Here is a 16,269-nt window from a genome sequence, read left to right as displayed (position 1 = left end):
ATTAACATCGGGATAATTGAAGCCATGTACTTCTCTGTCTCTAACTCTGCGGCAACTATATTGGCTGGTACCCTAGTTTACAACCCCCCAACTGCCGCTTCCCCATCACTTACTGCACTTACTCACCAGTTGGCTGATCTTTCCCTTAAACACCAACACTTTTTAGTGCTAGGTGATTTTAATCTCCACGTTGACAACTCTCTCTGCGTAAAAGCCAATAATCTGCTGGAAACTATGGAAAGTTTGAATCTTAGACAATTGGTTACTGGCCCCACTCACGTTGCTGGCCACACTCTGGATCTCATTTTCGCTAATTTCTCCACTATCACAGTCCTCCCCCCCCTTCGCCTCACCTGGTCGGACCACTATCTTATCCCCTTTGTTCTTGCTCTTGGCTTGAAACCTGCCCCCGCGGCCCCCAGGAAAGAGCTGGGAAGAAAGTGGCACAAAGTCACAAGTTCCACTTTTGACCCAGTATTCCACTTCCAGGCGGAACACCTCACCACTGACATTGATGGAAATGTCTCTTGGCTTAATACCGCCCTATTCAAAGCTATAGATGCCATTGCCCCCCAGAAAATCATTTCCTCCGCTAGATCCCGTCCATCTGCCCCCTGGTTCTCCACCTCCCTCCGTGAGGAAAAAAGTAGATGCAAGGCACTCGAACGTAAGTGGAGACTAAATTACGATCCTGAAGCCAAACTCACTTATAAATGTGCTTTGAAGAAATTCCTCAAACAAAAAAAAAACTACTATGAGAGACCATTTCTCTCTTCAAATTGCAAATGCCAAAAACTCTTCAAAAATCCTTTTCACCATTGTTAAAGACTTCATTAGCCCCCCCGCAAGGGCCACTCAGACCTCTGCTAATCAGGCCCTATGCGATGGACTCTCTGACTTTTTTCTCGAAAAAATAAACAAACTCTGTACCTTCTTCCCTAACGAGCTATCTCCCCGGCCTTCCCACATTAGGTCCCCAGCCTCCCCGTCTCTCCTATCCTTTAATCAACTTACCTTGGACACTGCTATTAGGCTACTCACCCACTGCAAATCTGGTGCCCCCTCCGACCCGGTCCCTGCTAAACTTATGGGCGAACTAGCTCCTTCACTAGCCAGCCCCTTCCTTTCTATCTGGAATGCTTCCCTTCACCAGGGCTTTTTCCCCACCACTTGGAAGGAAGCTCTGGTGATTCCTATCCTGAAAAAGTCAGATGCCGACCCTACTATTTTCGCCAACTACCGCCCCATTTCCCTTCTCCCTAAACCCGCTAAAGTCCTGGAAAAAGCCGTGCAGCTGCAACTTACGGAGTATTTGGAGAACAACTCTCTGCTGCACGACTCACAATCCGGATTTCGAGTGGGATTTAGCACAGAGACAGCTCTGCTGGAGGTTTCGGAAACGATCCGGGAGTGTGTGGACAGGGGCGAGGAGGCCATGCTGGTCCTCCTCGACCTGTCCGCTGCGTTCGATACGGTCTCCCACCCTATCCTCCTTGACCGGCTCAAGCGGATAGGTATTGGCGGCACTGCCATCCGCTGGATCGAGTCCTTCCTTTCAGGAAGAAGTCAAAGGGTCTTGCTGAGGCCGTTTAAATCCGAGGCTAAACCCTTGTCATGTGGTGTGCCACAGGGCTCTGCCCTCAGCCCTCTATTTTTCAACGTCTATCTTGCCCCACTGGCTGACGTTGTGGAGTCATGTGGAGTCAGAGTGGTCTCATATGCTGATGATACCCAGCTGATGTTTTCCTTTAGAGACCACTCGGACTCCACCTTCAGCGGCTTCCGCCAGTGCCTCGACAACATCAGTGTCTGGATGACTAACAATCATCTAAGACTTAATGCAGATAAGACAGAGGTGCTGTTTTTTAATCAGAAAAATCCCATCCCCTCCTCACGGTGGTGGCCCACGGCACTTGATCCCGCTCCCTCTCCCGTTCACTCTGCTCGTAACCTGGGTTTTCAGTTCGACGACTCTCTCTCATGCAAAACTCAGGTCAATAAAGTTACCTCTGCCTGCTTCCTGAAGTTGCGCATGATCAAAAAGATACTCCCCTATCTCCCCTTGGACTCCCGCCGAACAGTTACCCATGCTCTTATTACGTCCCACCTGGACTATGCTAACAGCCTCTATGCTGGTGCCCCTCAATACCTGATAGATCGGCTTCAGATTGTCCAGAACGCGGCTGCCAGACTGATTGGAAACATTCCCTACCGCCAGTCAGTCACCGCCTACCGTAAAGAGCTTCACTGGCTTCCTGTTGCCAGCCGCATCCAGTTTAAGATCCTCACCTTCGCTTACCGAGCGGTCAATGACCTGGGACCCAACTACCTGAAAAAACGAGTATCAATATCCCACTCTATTAGATCCGTGAGATCCAACGACCTCCGCCTTCTAATTTCTCCCCGTTTCAGACTCACTAGAATGGGCGGTAGAGGGTTCAGCGTTATCGCTGCCAAATTGTGGAACACTCTGCCAATCGATCTTAGATTCTGCCCGTCTGAATCCATCTTTCGGGCGAGACTCAAAACCTGGCTATTTTCTGGACTGTAATACTCACATTGCTGATTTCCTCCCCTTCTTCTCCCTCTGAGGCTCAGGTTCTAGCGCCGGGACACCCCCTTGGGGGTAGCTGCGCACTCTATAAACTACATAAATAAATAAATAAATAAATAAAATATTAAAAAGCTAATCAGTGGCTTGGAGACGTGTGAGATCAAAGGAAAATTAGCTTCCAGGAATTACAGACCAGGAAAAGGTAATTGTCTAAAAGTTATTTTTCCGTAATGTTTAGTAAAAAAATTAACTTCACCATTTAATGGAATACTTAGATTTTTAATTATTTTGCTAGTGAATCCTTATTTTTGAGATACAGTATTAGGATTTTTAATTTGTACCTTTTTTTTTCTACGTAGGACAGCTAGGCCTGCCACTGAAAAATAGCTTTTGGGTGCTAGTCATGTTAAGGTCATGCTAACATTATGTTTTTAAATATACTACTTTTAAATGCCATTATCCCTGCATTGTAAAAAAAAAATTGTAAATTGATACTTGTATAGCGCACTACTCACCCGCAAGGGTCTCAAGGCGCTTGTACGAATACCGCTGTGGAACCCGTCCTGGCTTTCCCTGTGAGGCGTCCACTCCTGGGCACCCCCAAGGTGGAGGCCAGGCATCCTTAGCGTTGTGGGGGCCGTTTTGGAGATTAAGCAAGCTATTGCCCAGAGTTGCAGAGTGGGACTCCATGATTGGAATAGGCACCGAGTCGAGAATGATCAGGTCCGTGGAATATTAAGCCCAAGACCCGCTGAGGCGGGGAATTGAACCCTGGTCCCGGGCTAGCCCTCTGCATCAGGGTCTGCCGCTCTAACCATTGAGCCACACTTCTCCACCCTATGTAGTGATGATTTAATAGTATTTAAAAGAGAGATACCTGTCTCGGGGTTTGACAGGTTGAATGCCATTTTTTACACAGCTACCGTCGGTCAACTCTGCTGGGCCCTAAAGCCATGAGTTGGACTTGGTCCTCTCTGTAGGGTCACTACCAAATCTGTTGCCTTCACCCCTCCTGTTTTCTCAAACCGTTTTTGTTAGGTTTTCCGACCCTGTGCTTGTGCTCTCCCATACCATGGTACAATTAGCTTACGCCGGATTGGTTTATTTAATTTACTTGTACGTTTTTTTTAAATGGTATCACGGAGACCCAGTGCGTATACATTACATGCTGGTGGTCGGCACCAGCACTCATTGCGCCACCAATTAAAAGTAGCATTTTAAAACATCCCTCAGGCCGGCCATTGCGGCCATATCGATTTGTATGTATTGTAAATAATATCGAGTTAAGTAATGTCGAGATCCGAAATATCGATATATATAATATCGAAATGTCAAAATATCGACATGTAAAAATATATGTGTTTAATATTTTTTAAATTAGAAATGTTAAATATATTTGCAATAATAGTTAATAATAATATAAAAGATTTTTATAATGTATTATATATTTTTAGGAGCGGGTGTTGGGTTTATAGGGGATAAGGGTGGGGAGTGTTTTGAAAATATATATAGAGAATTTAATAATTAGTAAAATAATTAAATAGAAATATGAAATTGAAATAAGAAAATTGAAAATAATTAAAAATTTTAGGAGCGGGGTAGTGGGTTTATAGGGGATAAGGGTGGCGAGTGTATTAAAAATATACATAGAAAATTTAATATTTTTTAAAATTTTTTAATAGAAATCAGAATTAGAAATTTAAATTTAGAAATATGAAAATGAAATTAGAAATTAGAAATTATTTAACATTTTTAGGAGCAGGATGTTGGGTTTATAGGGGATAAGGGTGGGGAGTGTTTTAAAAATATACATAGAAAAAATAATATTAAAAAAAAAATTTAAATAGAAATAAGAATTAGAAATTAACATTTAGAAATCAGAAATCAAAATTACAATTTAGAAATTATTTTACATTTTTGGGAGCGGGATGTTGGGTTTATAGGGGATAAGGGTGGGGAGTGTTTAAAAAATATATATATAAAATTACATTTTTGGAAACATAAAAAATTTAAAATAGGAATTAGAAATGAAAATTTTGAAATAGGAATTTGAAATTTGAAATTTGAAATTATATTTAATTTTTAACAGTGGGATGTTGGGTTAAATGGGATAAGGGTGTGGAGTGTTTAAAAAATATATAGAGAATTTAATATTTAGTACAATAATAAAATAGAAATATGATTTAGAATTTAAAATTTAGAAATAGGAAATTGAAATTTGAAATTAGAAATTAAATAAAATTTTTAGGAGTGGGATGTTGCCTTTATAGGGGATAAGGGTGGGGAGTTTAAAAAACTCCCCACCCTTCACATTTTATCTTTCATATAAATAAAATCACAAACAAAACACAAAAAAGATCGAGGCATTACCGTGTAAAAACTGGCTGTCCCTCGTGGCAGTGGGAGGCGGGTGAGAGACGTGTTACAGTATAAGAGAGGAGAAATATCGGGGAGGGTAGGGGGGGAACTGGGAGCATAATCATACAGTGTAGTCAACGAAAACTAAGTACAGGGAACGCATGGTCAAGGGAGAAGAAGTGGATCCGGAAGGTCGGTGAATGGGGGGGTGCAAATCTCTCCACGGTATGCGTTCCATTGACCCCAGATCCTGCCCCATTTCTTGGGTCTGCCGCGGGAAACATATACTGTTTTCTCTCCGAACATGGACCAGTCCATATTTTCTTTGCACGTTAGGAGCGTCGGCGACCTTGGTGAACCCCATAACTGGGCTATGTCCCGTTTAGCAACCATATTACCCAGTGTAACCCATTGAGTTTGAGCAACAGTACAATCATTCGGTTCCCAGACATTCAACAGACAACGTCTGGACACAGGCAATAACACTACCCCAGTCACTTCACCCATAACCGCATGCACTCGGCGCCAAAACGTCGCCACCTCCGGACATTCCCAGAGGATATGCAAAAAAGTAGCCAGCATACCACATCCGCGCCTACACAATACATCCACAGAAAAACCCATATGTATCATTCGTGGACCCGTGACATACACCCGATGCAGTATATTGAGTTGCACAAATCTAAGACGTGCCGGAATCGCAACCTCCTTAGGGGAAGATATCGCCGCCTGCCAGTCTTCATAATCCAGTTCTAACCCATCACTGGTCCAAGCATTTCGCAGTTGGAGACGGAGATCTGAACGATCGTTGATCAGTTTCTTATAAATGAGAGATATAGTGCTGTTGGGGACGTATCCATCAAGCACTCTATCCTCAAGGGGGGAGAACTCCGGGATAGAAGTATCAGCCGGGAAAACCGAGTTAATCGCATGGCTGATTTGGAGGTACTGGTAATATTCCCTATCGCTCAGTTTATATTCCCGCTGGAGTGCCTCGAAGGTCTTGACTTTGCCCTTGGCCCAGAGGTCGCCCACCCTGCTGATACCGATGAGGTCCCATCTGTCAAAACCCTTAGACGACCACAGGCCACCTAGCGCTTCCGCAGCATATAATGGGGTCGATTTCGTCAATTTATCCGTCCACCCCGTGGCGGCGGTAGCGCTTCCCCAAGCTTGGAAAAGACTATAGCACGCACGCGCGCTATGCTGCTGGATTTATCAACTTACAGCGCTGCTTATTTTTAAAATACCGCTTTTTGTATTTTGGTGATTCTTAATTTCATTATCCCCTGTTTTTAACTGTATCTTGTTCAGCCCACACACTTGCATATAAATTGGGCCCCTCACCGCTCTTTTAGCGGAATTGTTTTCTTCTTTCTCCTGCCTTCGTGTTTGGCGCTTGGTCGCCATCTTGGGGGTGGCGAGTTGCAAGGGAGACACGTGTTTGAGCGCTCTAGCGCTTGCGAGGACCACAGGTGAGCCCTATTTAAGGTGAGCTTGCCAGTAGCTCTACCTTGGAAAAGACTATAGCACGCACGCGCGCTATGCTGCTGGATTTATCAACTTACAGCGCTGCTTATTTTTAAAATACCGCTTTTTGTATTTTGGTGATTCTTAATTTCATTATCCCCTGTTTTTAACTGTATCTTGTTCAGCCCACACACTTGCATATAAATTGGGCCCCTCACCGCTCTTTTAGCGGAATTGTTTTCTTCTTTCTCCTGCCTTCGTGTTTGGCGCTTGGTCGCCATCTTGGGGGTGGCGAGTTGCAAGGGAGACACGTGTTTGAGCGCTCTAGCGCTTGCGAGGACCACAGGTGAGCCCTATTTAAGGTGAGCTTGCCAGTAGCTCTACCTTGGAAAAGACTATAGCACGCACGCGCGCTATGCTGCTGGATTTATCAACTTACAGCGCTGCTTATTTTTAAAATACCGCTTTTTGTATTTTGGTGATTCTTAATTTCATTATCCCCTGTTTTTAACTGTATCTTGTTCAGCCCACACACTTGCATATAAATTGGGCCCCTCACCGCTCTTTTAGCGGAATTGTTTTCTTCTTTCTCCTGCCTTCGTGTTTGGCGCTTGGTCGCCATCTTGGGGGTGGCGAGTTGCAAGGGAGACACTTGTTTGAGCGCTCTAGCGCTTGCGAGGACCACAGGTGAGCCCTATTTAAGGTGAGCTTGCCAGTAGCTCTACCTTGGAAAAGACTATAGCACGCACGCGCGCTATGCTGCTGGATTTATCAACTTACAGCGCTGCTTATTTTTAAAATACCGCTTTTTGTATTTTGGTGATTCTTAATTTCATTATCCCCTGTTTTTAACTGTATCTTGTTCAGCCCACACACTTGCATATAAATTGGGCCCCTCACCGCTCTTTTAGCGGAATTGTTTTCTTCTTTCTCCTGCCTTCGTGTTTGGCGCTTGGTCGCCATCTTGGGGGTGGCGAGTTGCAAGGGAGACACTTGTTTGAGCGCTCTAGCGCTTGCGAGGACCACAGGTGAGCCCTATTTAAGGTGAGCTTGCCAGTAGCTCTACCTTGGAAAAGACTATAGCACGCACGCGCGCTATGCTGCTGGATTTATCAACTTACAGCGCTGCTTATTTTTAAAATACCGCTTTTTGTATTTTGGTGATTCTTAATTTCATTATCCCCTGTTTTTAACTGTATCTTGTTCAGCCCACACACTTGCATATAAATTGGGCCCCTCACCGCTCTTTTAGCGGAATTGTTTTCTTCTTTCTCCTGCCTTCGTGTTTGGCGCTTGGTCGCCATCTTGGGGGTGGCGAGTTGCAAGGGAGACACTTGTTTGAGCGCTCTAGCGCTTGCGAGGACCACAGGTGAGCCCTATTTAATGCTCGCTCCCTGCGCGCAGCGGTGACGCGCAGCGGTAGCGCCGGACTCTCGCCGGAGTCAAGCCAGAGTCCTGCCCGTCTGCGCCCGTCAGCGTCCCGGAGGCGGGCGGAGCGGCGGGTGGGACTCTACCATCAGGGATGTGTCCCCCGTCTTGCGCTATTCCTCCAGCGATCTTCGCTCTTTCCATCCTCTTGTCTCTGGCTGTCGCATTGTTTTTCCCGGTCGATATCATGGGAAATCCCGTTGCCCGGGTTGTGGCTGGCACCCGACCCGTTTGCTTACCTCACGGCCGAGCAATGACACCTTCAGGATGGGCTTCGGTTGCATGCTATTAAACACCAGGTCAGCATGCAAACATGCGCAGGACATTTATGAGCTTCTCGACATAGAGAAGCCACTATGCCTCATGCTTACTGAGACATGGTGGACCGACTCTGCTAACCCTGACGTTGCTATGGCTATCCCGCCTGATTATAACATCTTCAGAAAGGATAGAGCCAAGGGAAGGGGAGGTGGAGTGGCGTTAGTGGTCCGGAAAGGAACCCCCTGTGTGATCCTGCCAGCTATTGACATCCGTGGCTCTGAGACCCTAGCCTTCTCTATTACTCTATCGCCCCACCAATCCTTTAAGGGACTGCTTATATATAGGCCACCTGGTGCACCCGGCACCTTCTTTGAAGATCTGGATTTGGTGTTGGTTGAGTTGGCCCTGAAAGCTGAACATTTTATCGTGGCTGGTGATCTCAACTTTCGTTTGGATGATTCATCCGATCCGGCTGCCACCAAACTCTCTGAGGCGCTAACCCCTCTGGGACTTGTCCCTTACCTTCAGGAGCCCACGCATGAGAAGGGGCACACCCTTGACCAAGTGTTCTCGTCTGTCCCTCTTGAGGGTATAGAGGTTGCTCCTGTCCTTTGGTCAGATCACTTCCTTGCCAAATTTGTCATCAAGGGCATAGGTAAGTCAGTGCCTACCCCTGCACATCAACAGGGTCGTGTCCATAGGGCACTCCATCGAGTAACCCCAGAGATGCTGGCTCAAGCAGCTGTGGCCCATCCCTGCCTCCTATCAGGCGACCTAGACAGGGACTTGCAGACCATGCAGGATTGGTTTTTGGACAGGCTAAACGATCTCGCCCCGGAAGTAACATCTCGCCCGACACCGAAACGGGTCTCCGCGCCCTGGTTTACCGCTGCACTGTCGGCTACGCGGCAGCAGTGCAAGGTAGCCGAAAGAGCTTGGCGGGCACAATATGACACTGTTGCCAAGCTGACCTATAAAACGGTGGTCAAGGCTTATCACCGGGACATTCGCCTGGAAAAAAAAGCGTATCTTGCCAGGAGAATTGATGCTGCTTCCAACTCCTGCAAGGAGATATTCTCCATCGTGAGAGAATTCACCTCACCTTGGTCGAACATCTCGGACCAAAAACCATCTGGTACCTGGGCGGCGGATCTTGCTGACTTCTTTACGAGCAAGATCCAACGCATCCAGGAGTCATTCCTGGTACCAATGTCTGTGGGCCAAACTGAATGTGATATCACCACATTGCCACAGACCGGGCCAAGGGCGACGTTGAGTGTGTTTCCTCCGATCTCTGCTCCGGACTCCCTGGCTCTAATGGGCAATTTAAAATCGGGTTCTCCCCTTGACCCATGCCCGGCTAAATTTCTAGCGAAAGTCGCGGAGGTGATCAACCCGCTGGCTAATCCGCTTTTGAATCTTTCGCTGAGGCTAGGTGTGGTCCCGCAAACCTGGAAGCAGGCGATGGTGATCCCTTTGCTTAAAAAATCTGGCCTAGACCCGAAGGCCCCAGTTAATTATAGGCCCATCTCTTTGCTGCCGGCCCTCACGAAGATTCTGGAAAAGCACGTTCAAGGCGTGCTCTCCAATTTCCTTGAATCTAATGAGATCTTGCACCCCACCCAATCGGGCTTTCGTCCCCATCTTAGCACTGAGACTGCGCTCCTGGAGGTTTCGGAAACCATTAAAGGGGTTCTGGACTCTGGGGGCAAAGTCATGCTGGTGATGCTAGACCTGTCGGCGGCTTTCGACACCGTTCCCCATGATGGTCTCCTCGCAAGACTTCGCGAGATAGGCATACGGGGGACGGTGTTCGACTGGTTTTCTTCCTTTCTTGCCGGCCGCCGGCAAACGATCTGGGCCCCGCCTGATTCCGCCGTGATGCCGCCTCTGGGAGTCGGGGTCCCTCAGGGCTCTATTTTGAGCCCGACCCTCTTTAACATCATCATGACCCCGTTGGCGGCACTGGTGGAGTCGCATGGTGCCCAGATCGTATCCTATGCGGATGACACCCAGCTCCTCTTCTCTTGTTCGAGAGGAGGCGACTTTGATGGGGAGAGTATTCGGGATTGCCTTGGGGCTGTTTTTCATTGGTTCCATCTAAACAGCCTCAAGTGCAATTCCGACAAGTCCGAAGTACTTTTCTTTGGGTGTGACACCGAGCCTGAATGGCAGACTTGGTGGCCACGGGATATGTTCCCATCCTGCTCCTCCCAGGTTGCAAAGAATCTAGGGGTGAAGTTGGATAACAGGTTAACCCTGAAATCTCAGATCCTGGGGGTGTCGGGCATGTGCTTTGGCATCCTTAGGATGCTGCGGAGGTTCCTTCCTTTGTTATCCGTGGAACATAGGACGCTGACAGTTCAGGCTCTGATTGGGTCCAGGTTGGATTATTCCAACATTCTCTACCTGGGCCTTCCAGAGTACTTGCTGCAGCGCCTTCAAGTGGTGCAGAACGCCGCGGCCAGGGCAATCTTCGGCCTTAGTAGGCGTTCCAGTGCCTCGGGCTTGCTGGTAACGCTACATTGGTTGCCCATTCGCAAGAGGATCGCCTTTAAGGCTTTGACCTTGGTCTATAAAGCTCTTCACAAGGGGGGAGCTAAGTACCTCCAAAAGAGAATGGTCTTTTATCATCCGACCAGGTCTCTGAGGTCGGAATCCCTGCACCTTGCTGTCGTCCCTCGGGTAAAGAAAGCGCGCCTTGGTGGGCGCTCTTTTGGAGTGCTGGCATCTCAGCTATGGAACTCTCTGCCGCTGGCCCTGCGGGGTGCCACTAGCTTATTGGCTTTTAGGAAAGGCCTTAAGACGTGGCTTTTTACTCAGTAGCCGTTCTTTTTGGTTTCTCTGGCTCACTACTTTTTTAGTCTTTCATTTGGTGTTATGTTATTATGCTGCAGTTTTCTTGTATTTTCCAATAAAAGCGCCGGGACACTCTTTCTGAGTAGCCGTGCGCTATAAAAATGAACCAATAACATAACATAACATAACTCGCACCGCCACTGCAGTAGGGCCTGTGAGATGCTTCCGGTCGGCTCTAGAATAGAGCGCTCGATTGTAATCCCCCCCGGGAGTTGCCATCTGTCCATCTCAAATGCGGGGTTCGGGACAGGGCTATACATAGCGTGGTTCACAGCACTCAACTGGGAAGCCCAGTAGTAGCGCTTGATGTCGAGCAACGCGATACCTCCATCGTACCATGGCAAGGTCAATTTCGCCAGTGCGATACGTGGTCGCCCACCCCATACCAACCGCCTCTGCAAGCCCTCGATCTCTCGGAAATAGCTGGCAGGTACCAAATCAAGTGTGTTTTGAATGGCATACAAGAAGCGGGGGAGAGACATCATTTTGAACAGGGCCGCCGGTCCCAAGGGGGAGAGTGGCAAGCCGCACCACGCCGCAACATCCGACCGAAGCCGGGAGAGCGGAGGCAACAAATTCCGCTCATAGCAGGCCTTGGGGTCGAGTGAAATATAGATCCCCAAGTATTTAAAGCCATCCCTAGAAACCGGTATCGGACAGTTGCGGGGAAGAAGAGGCTCATCGTCCGTGAGTGGATAAATACAGGACTTGGTCTAGTTAATGACCAGACCGGAATTCCTCCCAAAAGAGCGTAATACATCAAACAGGACGCCCAACGACTTACGAGGAGAGGTAAGATACAACAATATATCATCGGCATAGAGTGATATCCGGTCCTCGAAGTCAGGCGACCATCGGATGCCCTTAAGCGACAGTTCCCACCGCAACCATGCAGCCAGGGGCTCAAGGGCAAGCGCAAAGAGGAGCGGCGACAAGGGGCACCCCTGTCTCATTCCCCGTCCGAGGGCGAAGGGCTCCGAAGCCCTACCATTAACCACCACCTGTGCCAGCGGCTGCTCATACAAAAGCCTAATCCACCCAATGAATTTAGGGCCGAAACCAAACTTAGCAAGAGCAGCCCACAAATATGGCCACTCAACCGTGTCGAAAGCCATCGAGGCATCAAGAGAAACCAAAATGGCCGGCTCTCGGAGAGACCCCGTCCTTGCTAAAGCGCCATGGAGGCGACGTAGATTGAGCGCGGTATTTCGGTGGGGTATAAATCCAGGTTGGTCCGGGTGGCGTTTTTTTTTTTTTTAAAGAAGTGTGTTTCAGTTGTTTTAACTGATATGTATTTTACACTTCTTTTATTTTTCGGGTTTCCTGGAGCGTTTATTTAAATTTTGTACCATTTTCGGGTTTGAACACATTAGTTCAACATTTAACCATAACATCACTTTATAATTTGTTTGTTTTCAGTGAAGATATATATAACAATCTGGTCCCCACTGGGCAGTTGTAGTTCGGACCAAGTTTCCATATCGAAAGCATTTTTTGGTTTGCTTATAACTTTGTATTGCTCATAACTTTGGTGCACCTTGACAAATCTTCATAAATCTTTCCCAAAAAAGTCTCATCCAGCTCAACTCCTTCGGTTTTGGGTGGTCGTTCAACCGGGGGCTGAGAAAAGGGGGGATTCCAAAACATGTTTTCCCCATTCATTTTTTCATAGAGAAATTTAGACACAGATACAGTCCAAGCGGCTGAATGGATTACACTACATTTGGCCTTGAGCTCAATCATGGTCCAGAAAGCGTGCCTAGGCCATCCTAGGCTACAAATGTGTGTGGGTTTTTTATTTTACCACAAATTCTGGGTTCATCTGTAAATCCACAGTAATAGTTTTGTTTCTAAACATGGGCTCACAGAAAGCATGACAAGGTGAGACTTTACTTTCATTTTCAAACATTCCCCAGGTTGGAACTTTTGTTCCAACCTGGGGAATGCCTGGGACTGCAGAACATACAGAGGCCGGTTTATGACTGCATGTTATGTGGCTTAAAGGTGTTTAAAAAACACACAAGCGCAGTTCAGTTCCTTTTAAATGCTTTATTAATAATATATGGCTTACAGTGTTTTTTTTGTGTTTTGGTCAACATAGAAATGCTTTACTAGTTGCATTTAAACATAATTATGGAATATGATTCTGTAAAAATGGGACTTTTCACAAACGGTCATTAGTCTTTTCATGTGGTGATACTTAATATAGCCCACATACTTATTATAATATAAATATTATATCTATATATAGATGTGGTAACCCTGGCAAAGCCAGTAAACTTGTCTTGTATTATACTGATATGAGCCCTTGACAAAGCCAATAGGACAGCTTTATTGAAAGTGATACCCCCTGATATTGGGATGTCCTATCTGGTATAAGTGGGGGCCTTGTGATTGTGGGGGGGCATGACCCCTTAGCGGTATAATGTGATTTCAGAATGCCACTGAAGGTATTTCTATCTGCCTGATGTTCTCTCTGCATTGCACAAGGGTTGGCTGCCAGCAGGGGCTGTTTGCAGGGTTTGGCAACAATACCACATGCCCTAAAGTAACTATAACTCACGCCCTTGCCATGCTCTACTTATGACCTCACATATTACATCACTCATGACATGTTCTATGACAACACTGCACGTGTGCTGGAGAAAGGTTTGGACATTACGAGGAGCACGCATAGAAAAAGGATATACCTTGGGGGATTGTTTTATGCAGGAAGGTACTCCTGTCTGCACAAAAACAATCCTACTCGACATGCAGGCGCCCTTGCATCATTCCGCAAGGATGCAAGCGCTGGTGCTAGGATGCAAACTGTGTGCCAGGGCAAGGAGGGACCAGAAGTGGGCCATACATTAGTAGATAAGGTGCATTTCCTGTCCATATCACCAGTGCAAGGGCAGCACCACAGGCTCTTGAATGAGGGGGTGAAAGGAGGCGGGGATTGTAATAATAGAAACACTTAACACACGCCGAGCTGGGAGCATATTTAGCACGAATGCCAATTGTGTACTGAATGTTCAGCAAACATATGGTAAACACTTTTCAATATTCAATGACTGCATTACATTAACACCCGGAAGCGTTTCACATTAATATATTAGATTATATCACTGCAGTGGGTGACATTTATTAGAAGAGCCTTCCCCACGATGTCGGGCGGGGTAGGTCAACCACTCGGTTTCTACTTGAACCAGACACAAATCTTCAATGTGTCCAGAGTCCGCTGGAACTGATGAGGCACTAACTAAATAGTGATTAGGTTGCCCATTGAACCTGCGGGTACATATACTGCTGATCCACAAAGTGGTAGGTAGGTTCTCACCTTACCACTGGGTGTAGATAATTTTCACATTAAGGTCCTGAAGAATCGCCACTGAACCCCCAGACAAATAGGCGAGAAACATGTTGACGCACCAGGAGCAGAGCACCCTTATTGTGACCCATTATAGTCAGATAGTCGCCTCTACCGTTTTTCATTTTAATCAAGCAGGGACCCTGCTTGAATAAAGTTGGTTCCATAGGACCCCTGACATGTTTTAACTACCTCATTCACTACTACATCCAAACACACTAGGGCCCTCACACCCACGGCACCTAACGGCAAGGAACAAAAGATCTCAGATAAGGAGCCCCTTCGAGAGTGCCCGCGGGTATTGCAGTGCCGACCTGACTAGGGGCAGGCTCATATGTTGAAGCATGACACCTAGCTTGCTGGGTGAGTGAGGGCACTAGTTCCGAAAGGAGGAATTCCTCTCCTCCCACTACTTAACTGACAGGCCAGCCTGCCATCGTGACCATAACTAGGTATCTGACTAAGATTTTTAACGCACCAAGGAACTTCTTACCCTACTTCCTTTGACAGTCCAGGTGTTGTAGCAAGCCTCAGCCAGACCTGCTAGTGCAAGGGGTTCGCCCTTCTCTGCACAAAGTCCTCAGACCAATAGGAAGAAGTTGGCACAGAAACTGGAATAAAAAAGTAACATTTATTACACCTCATGAGGTGGTGCTACAGTTCAGACAGTACCCTTCGGTATTGCAAGAAGTAGCACCACAAGCTAAGAAAGCATGGTTTATTTATACCCGCACAGGGGCTCAAAAGAAGGCGGTACAAAACACAAGAGCACAACTTATGTACATATAAGGTAATATCGAGTGGGAGGAGCTAACAGTTTTGGGGGGCTGACAAACACATTCCTACCTGGAACTAATCACTTACAGATGTGGACCATAATAGACATGAGCAAAGTGGGGGATGCTAAATATAACTTGTTGCCGGGCGGATTCCAAGTGCCGTGAACAGGAAGATAGGACAAATGAAATGAAATGAAGAAAGTTCTTAATAAAGCGCACTGCGACCAAGCGGCTTCCTGGCGCTGAGAGTAGAATATCTAAGGAAGATGGAGAATGCTGAAAGTACTTCAGCCGGAGTACGCTATGGAGAACAGATGTGTCTTGAGGGCTTTACAGAATTGGGAGTAGGTTGGGATAGACCTAATTGACAGAGGGAGGCTGTTCCAGAAACGGGGAGCCAATACCGAGAATCTGGTGCCTCCCGTTTTAGATTTACGAAACCGCGGAACATTAAGGAGGAATTGGTTGGAAGAATGGAGGGCGCGGGTGGGAGTGTAAGGGATGATGAGTGAGTTGATGAAGGCTGGGGCAATACGAATACGGGCCATGAAAGCCAGGCATCCCATCTTAAAGAGAGATCTTTGGCAGATGGGAAGCCAGTGAAGGGATTTCAAAACAGGCGTGATGTGAGAAGATTTGGGAAGGTGATGAATAATTTGAGCAGCCTGGTTCTGAATGGCCTGCAATCGGCGCAGTTCGTAAGCCGGGATGCCCGCGTAGAGACTGTTACCGTAGTCAAGACGGGAGAGAATCATTGCTAGCATAATAAGTTTGATGGCATCGGTGGAGAAGAAGCGGGACCCTTTCCGAATAATGCGGAGGGAAAGAAAACAAGAAGAAACAACGGAGCTAATCTGGGCATGCATGGAGAGGTCCCCACTGACTTTAATGCCCAGGTACTTTGCAGAGGCCGCTGGTATGGGCGAAGGGCAAAGGTGGAGGGCCAAAAAGCAGGCGACCAGGGGGAGATGGAATGGCCAGTCAGGACCAACTCCGTCTTGTCCAGATTGAGCTTAAGTTGGTTACTATTCATCCACTCCGAGATGAAAACAAGAATGAAATGAAATTTAGGTAGGGAGTGCAAGGGAGAGGAGAGGTCAAAAACAAGCTGGAGGTCATCCGCATAGTTATATACGGAGACCCCCATGTCAAGGAGGGAAAGAATAAGGGGACGAATGTAAAGATTAAAAAGAAGAGGGGACAGGGAGGAA

The 16,269-nt window shown here is 47.1% G+C and overlaps 1 protein-coding gene across 1 annotated transcript in view; it reads right to left on the bottom strand.

The window, feature by feature from the left end:
- Positions 1 to 14,896: 14,896 nt before the first annotated feature.
- LOC147736822 (uncharacterized) overlaps positions 14,897 to 16,269 on the bottom strand; it is a 53,824-nt gene continuing 52,451 nt past the window's right edge. The window contains exon 3 of the mRNA XM_086953513.1: positions 14,897 to 16,083. The gene's annotated coding sequence lies outside the window, so the exon portion shown is untranslated. The remainder of the gene's footprint in view (positions 16,084 to 16,269) is intronic.

This window comes from Lissotriton vulgaris, chromosome 1_2 (assembly GCF_964263255.1).
Source record: "Lissotriton vulgaris chromosome 1_2, aLisVul1.2, whole genome shotgun sequence".
Taxonomy (NCBI): Eukaryota; Metazoa; Chordata; class Amphibia; order Caudata; family Salamandridae; genus Lissotriton; species Lissotriton vulgaris.
This window is presented reverse-complemented; position numbering and strand designations above follow the sequence as displayed.